At 43.2% G+C, this 6,325-nt stretch overlaps 1 long non-coding RNA gene across 1 annotated transcript in view; it reads right to left on the reverse strand.

Annotated features, from left to right (window-relative positions):
- Positions 1-230: 230 nt before the first annotated feature.
- The window catches only part of LOC110296935, a 7,393-nt gene continuing 1,298 nt past the window's right edge, over positions 231-6,325 (reverse strand). Inside the window, exons 2-3 of the long non-coding RNA XR_002378226.1 lie at positions 3,943-4,091; positions 231-505 (exon numbers count right to left, since the gene is read on the reverse strand). This is a non-coding gene — a long non-coding RNA (uncharacterized LOC110296935). The remainder of the gene's footprint in view (positions 506-3,942; positions 4,092-6,325) is intronic.

Genomic DNA, 6,325 nt, shown 5'->3' on the forward strand with positions numbered 1-6,325 from the left:
AATTAGAGATTCAGAAAAAAAAATAGCACCTGTGTGTCAGGGAATGGATGCAGACTTGGCACGGAAGCCAGGCAGTCAAGTCTCAATGCTGATTCCCAAATTAAAGCTTGCATTTTAACTTGTAATTCCTGATGCGTTTATCCATCTGTGCACACTGTACTGAGTGACAAGTTCTAGTGACAGAATCATCCATTAATGAAGTCATTAATATCTTTATTCAGAAAGCCAGCTCCATTTTTAGATTCTTTAAAGGAAAGTTCGTACAGTTTTCCAGATGGCTTCACTATTGTCAACCCTGGAACAGCTCTTACCAGGAACTTTTCTGTATTTCTTCAGGGTTTATTGACAAGAGATGGGTGTGGGACTGACTTCAATAGATTCAATAGACGAATAGGCTTTTTTTAATGTGAGTTGATGTTGGGAGTGCTCTCTCTCTCTCTCTCTCTCTGGAATAGTATGCATCTATGAGAGTATGAATTCCATCATTTGTGGCAACATGGCGGACCTAAGAAGAATTAATGGAATAAGTTGAGCACAGGAGGACATGCACTGTGATCCCTCCTTACTCCTAAGTCCTCTGGAGCAACGGATCTCATAGCATGGTGGTCAGCACAGTCTGAGGAGGGTGAGGCGGGGGAGGGAGAGAGGCCGGCCAATGGGAACAATGGGAGAACTGGACAGAGTGAAGAAGTTTGACTATCCGAGGCCATTCTGAGCAGTAAAGCATAGTTTAACTCAAATGAGCTGGAAGGAAAGATTTCTAAAGCATTCACCGTAAAGGAATTATGAAAAGTTTAAAATCATATGCTAAGCATCCTGATTTGATTGTTATTTAATGTACAAATAAATCAAAAGATTATGTTATGCCTCACAAGCATATAATTTAAATTTTACTTAAATTGTGTGTGTGTGTGTGTGTGTGTGTGTGAGAGAGAGCACTGCCCACACACTGATTCTTATAATTCCTTTGAGCTCCACAGGCATGCCATGGAACATTCACACAAACAGGCAAACATACACACACACACACATACACACACACACTAAATATGTAAATAAATATTTTTAAATATTAAAAAAGAAAGAAAATATCTCTACCTCTGCCTAAGAGCTCCCTATGCTGCAGAATACAGGACTTCACTCTCATTTCTTTCACTTGCGATTGCGTTTATTTCCCAGTAGACAATAAGATGCCATTTTGAGCATCTTTGTGTCTCCATCACCCTATCAGGTGGCCCAGGATTAAGGCAAGTCTTTAATTCTGAGAGGACATGCATTTGTTCTCAGAAGTCGCTTTAGCGCTTTGCTTTGTTTCCACCACAGGACAGTCACAGCCTTGAGAGTGGAATTTTGTACCTTATGATCACCCCCTAACTTAATGGGGGTGTTTCCAAAAAGTGCCCCTCGTTCCACCCCAGTCTTCTCTCAGCTGTGCAATATTAGCTAAATTGCCAAAAGTTTGTCATTATGTATTTTGAATTGTGGGGATATGATATCAGCCTTTGTCTATGGGGTTCAAATGTACTGTCACATAAAGCATGTGTGGGTCACGTGGTCCCTGTGGTATTTGGGGAGAGGGCAGAAGCCTTAAATACTGGAGAAGGTGACAATATCTGCTCCGGGGCATCTGTTCTGTGCCATTAGTAAGTGATAAACAAAATGACTCAGGCTAAATGAGGTCCTCATAATTCTCAGGCAGATAATGAAAGTTGCCAGACACTCCTGCTTGCAGTCAAGGGAGAGGTTGAAAGCTGTGAATGTGGTGAGCTATTGCCAGGACTAAGGCAGAACGGGTCAAAGTCACCAAGGCTTGCTCTGTCTCTGATGCTGTGATTGCCTGCAGAGGCCTGCCAGCCAGCGCAGACAGCTGCTCAGAGCCAACCCTAGTGTAGTTCACGCTGGACCAAGGCGATTCCCATAATGTGTGGGAGGAGGAGGAGAGTGGGGGAGATTTCACCATGCCACTAAAAAACGACACACAGTTTAAAACGTATGAAGTAATTCTATAACTTCCCATCTAATATTTTGGGCCATGTTTCACCATGATTAGCTAAAACTGTGAACATTTTAAACTACGGATAAAGAGCACTACCCTGTCCCCTGATGTTAAAGCTAGGGATTTTCATATTGATAAAGCCTAATCAATAGCTTTGTTCTAAGTAAAACTTGTTTGTAAAGTATCTTATTTTCTCAGAGTATCAAATGCTTTTGTTTTACTAGAAACGAAAGGTGGCTTACTTAGTGCTAGCTCAGCCTTAAAATATTCAGGAGTGTATGGGTTCAAAACGTGCATATTTTATTAATAGAACTATACATTTCTACGACGAATAAACTGAAAAATGCTTATACACTACTTTTGCAGTATTTTTTAACTTGTGAAAAGAATGAGTTAAAAAGTGCCCACCAAGCTAGAGAAAGTACCCAAGGAGCTAAAGGGGTCTGCAACCCTATAGGTGGAACAACAATATGAACTAACCAGTACCCCGGAGCTCGTGTCTCTAGCTGCATATGTATCAGAAGATGGCCTAGTCGGCCATCATTGGTAAGAGAGGCCCCTTGGTATTGCAAACTTTATATGCCTCAGTTCAGGGGAACACCAGGGCCAAGAAGTGGGAGTGGGGGGGAGTGGGAGAGAGGGTATGGGGGGACTTTGGGATAGCATTGGAAATGTAAATGAAGAAAATACCTAATAAAAAAATAAATTAAAAAAATGAAAAAAAAGTGCCCACCGCTTAAAGTGCTGCTAGGAAGGTGATGTGAAGCAAATGCATTAAACGTAGTAATGATACTCGAAGCTTCACCGAGCCTGGGAGTAGACATGGAGGGTCTATAGGAATATCGGAGACAGCTTTTATATTTGTAGACAATAAACCTGCCTGAGTCTGAAAGCAATACCACTTGATACACAATGCAGACCTCCTCATTGGGCTTTACCAAAGATTCATTCATATTGTCCCAGGATCCATCAAAAGACACCCTGAGATTTTATTTACCCACACGGGTATCTTTTTCACATTCAGATACATGCTTCTCTCTGTCTTCCTTTATGTCCTCTATCTTTCCCATGAATGATGGTGAGTGACTGCATCTCTCTCTCTCTCTCTCTCTCTCTCTCTCTCTCTCTCTCTCTCTCTCTCTCTCTCTGTGTGTAGATAAAGTGCTTATATGCCATGAGGCTCATGTAGAGGCCAGAGAACCTTGGCCATTGGTCCTTATCCTGACCTGGTTTGAGATGGGATCTCTTTATTGTTCACCGTTGTGTATGACAGGTCAGATGGCCAGTGATGTCCGAAGATTCTGCTGTCTCTGCCTCCCAGCTCACTGTAGGAACACTGAGATGACAGATGTGCACTACCGTGCCCCTCTTTATGTGTGCTCTGAGGGTTCAAACACAAGCCCTTACACTTGTTCAGCAAGTTGTTTACTCTCTGACCCCCTGAGCCATCTCCTCAGCTCCTGTGCCCAACTCTTTGCCTGAATATCTATGCCAAAAGCACATTTTTTTTTTTGGTTCCTTCTAATAAAGGTTAGTTTCAGCCATACATTCTATTTCCCCTTTGTCTCTTCATTCTGCCCAAGAAGTTAAGCTACAGAGACAGCACTCATAGGCCTCTTTTTATTGGGTTTGTTCTGCCACTGGGAAACCTTGGAAAGAGATGAGCAATTATTAATTTATATGATAGAACCTACAAAGAAACAGGATGCCACAAAACCACTGAAGGAATCGTGTTCATCCCAGAGACTCAGAGACAGCTAAATGCAAGCCTAACGTGTGTACGATGATGACTGAAGAGATGCTCATTTGTGCTGGTCAGGTTTTGTTTGTTTAAATATGCTATTAATTGACCTAGGCTGGGGAGCGTTTGGTCATATATGTATACAAGGCTGAGAATGTGGAAATTCCAGACCTTCCTACCTTAGCTTGTCTGTGGAGGCACATACCTGCCTTGTCTCTTGAATGCAACCTCTATGTCTTGTATCTTGTAAGCAAGCTCTCCGTGTGGAGGTCTCTTGTTGATAAGATCACACCGATTTCAAACCTCGTGAGCTTTCCTTAGTATCCACCCATTTCCCTTCATAGCATCCAGTTCCTAAAAAGAGTTCAAAGGAAGATACTTCGGAGATAGCTCAGTCAGGAAGTTGCTTGCTGTGCAAGATCAGAACCCAACTTGAATCCTCAGCATCCACGTCAAAAAGCAGGCTGGAGTGATGCATGCTTGAAATCCCATCACTGAGGAAACAGAGACAGGAAGATCTCACTGGTCCACTGGCATAGCCTACTTGACCAGAACCGGGCCAGTGAGGGAACGTTTCTTTAAATCAAAACAAAACAGAACAAAAAACCCAAACCAAACCAAACCAAATCAAAACAAAACCCTAAAACATGAATGGCATCCTGAGGGACAACGCAGGAGACTAAACTCCAGCTTCCATACAGACACAAACATGCCCATGCACACCCACACATTCACACGCGTGTGATCTCACACACATCTATATACAAATTGAAAGCTGATGCAGAACAGAGCCTATGCACACAAGAGTGAAAAATAAAATCATCACGTGTTTCAGTGAGTCTATAAGAGTTGGGGACTCCAGATATGATGCTGGATGAAAAGTGTCCCTACTCAAGCTGACTCTCTAAGAAGGGTTCTCTCCCCCGGATCTTGTGACTGATGACCCTGATGACCCTCAGCGGAATGAAGCTGATAGTATGCTTGGTTGCAAAACTGATGCATGTATTGGCTGATGGGTCATGTTTAAGGAGGTCAAAAAATGTCAGGATTTCCTGCTACTTTGTGAGGAAAACTAATCCAACATAATCTAATGTAGAGCTGTGATGGGTAGGAAGAAAGTAACTGGGAAGGTTGCATGGAGCCACCTGCAAACAAGGACACTCCTTAATGCAGCAGCCTCAGCTTCTTCAAAAAGTACCGCAGAAGGTCGGTGTCTGCAGTAAGCCACAGATTGTAGTGGGGAGGTGGGGGAGGGGAGGCACGTAACAGCAAGAGAAATGAGTTCTATTATCTCAATGGAAAAAAGTGGGATCTTGGAGATGTAGAAACGGATGAACATCGACATTCAGAGTGAATGCAATTTCCCTGAAAACCTGCAGGGACCCGGGTAAGCAGAAGCTTTTGACAGAGAGCGAGTTATAACCGTGGCTAATTCATCACCGATTCCCTGGGAGCACGGGGGAGGTGGAGGCTTCAGAAAGCGATAGAAAACATCTCTAGAGCTGCAGGCAGGGGGCTAATGTGAATCCCTGTCAGAAGGTTCAGAGGGTCTCACCACTTTTCAGGTAACCCAAGGTTTAAACACTTAATTGAAACGGAGACAAAACTTGGTAAGGAAGCGTGTTACAGCGGAGTCCATAGGTGTGTTCCACTAATTCCATCCCAAGAGCCTCCTAAGTGACCTATGGCCATTAACTAGAGGGAAATGAGGGCTTGCAGGAATCACTTGACACTAATTCTCAATGGATGCTGCTCGTTGGAGATTCATCATGGTACATGTGTCTGTTAGAGTGGGGACCAGATCAGATGAAATAGATGGGTCTTAGCAAAGTCGGTTACTCGGTTGGCCAAGTGAGACTGCAGACGTACCCGGAACCAGAAAGAGTCGGTGAAAATATGACCAGTGAGGATAGAAGCTCCAGGTAGATTGCCTGGGGTACCATAGGAAGAAGGTTGTGCGGCTCACAGCATCAAATATAAGAACTCCCCAAGCCATCTCTCCTCTAACCCTCCTCGCCTAACTACATGGCTGCAGTTTTATCTGGTACAGAGACCCATGCTCACATAAGACCCAAGTTTCTTGGGGCCAGTTCTAAGCGTGTAACCTGACACTTGGCAGTGGAGAAGGGCTAGTACCTTCTACCACTGACTTCCTTTCTTATAATGCAGGTGTTCTCTTTTTTATTTGTTTGTTTCTTTGTTACATTATCTACTCTTTATTCACCTTTTAGTAGAAGCTGTGTTCTCTGTATGGCAATAGAAGACTAGAGTGGGAAGGGATGTGTTTCACTTTTAGTGTCCCTTTGTGAGAAGTGTCTCTTCCTGACAGGTGAGGCCATTGGTCAGAACACTGACCCACTGTAGCTGAGAGGTTCTGTATCAGGCAGAGCTTCCTAGCAGCTAGCTTAGGAATGACTTTAACTTATGTGCATGGTGTAGTAGTCTAAAAGTGACTTGAAAGAAGAGCAGGCAGAAACATTTTAAGAAATAAAAGAAGTTTCATGCATTTAGCAAATTGTATATCTTGGGTATCCTAAGTTTTGGGTTAATATCCACTTATCAGTGAGTACATATTGTGTGAGTTCCTT

The sequence above is a fragment of the Mus caroli genome, chromosome 6, assembly GCF_900094665.2.
Source record: "Mus caroli chromosome 6, CAROLI_EIJ_v1.1, whole genome shotgun sequence".
Classification (NCBI taxonomy): Eukaryota; Metazoa; Chordata; class Mammalia; order Rodentia; family Muridae; genus Mus; species Mus caroli.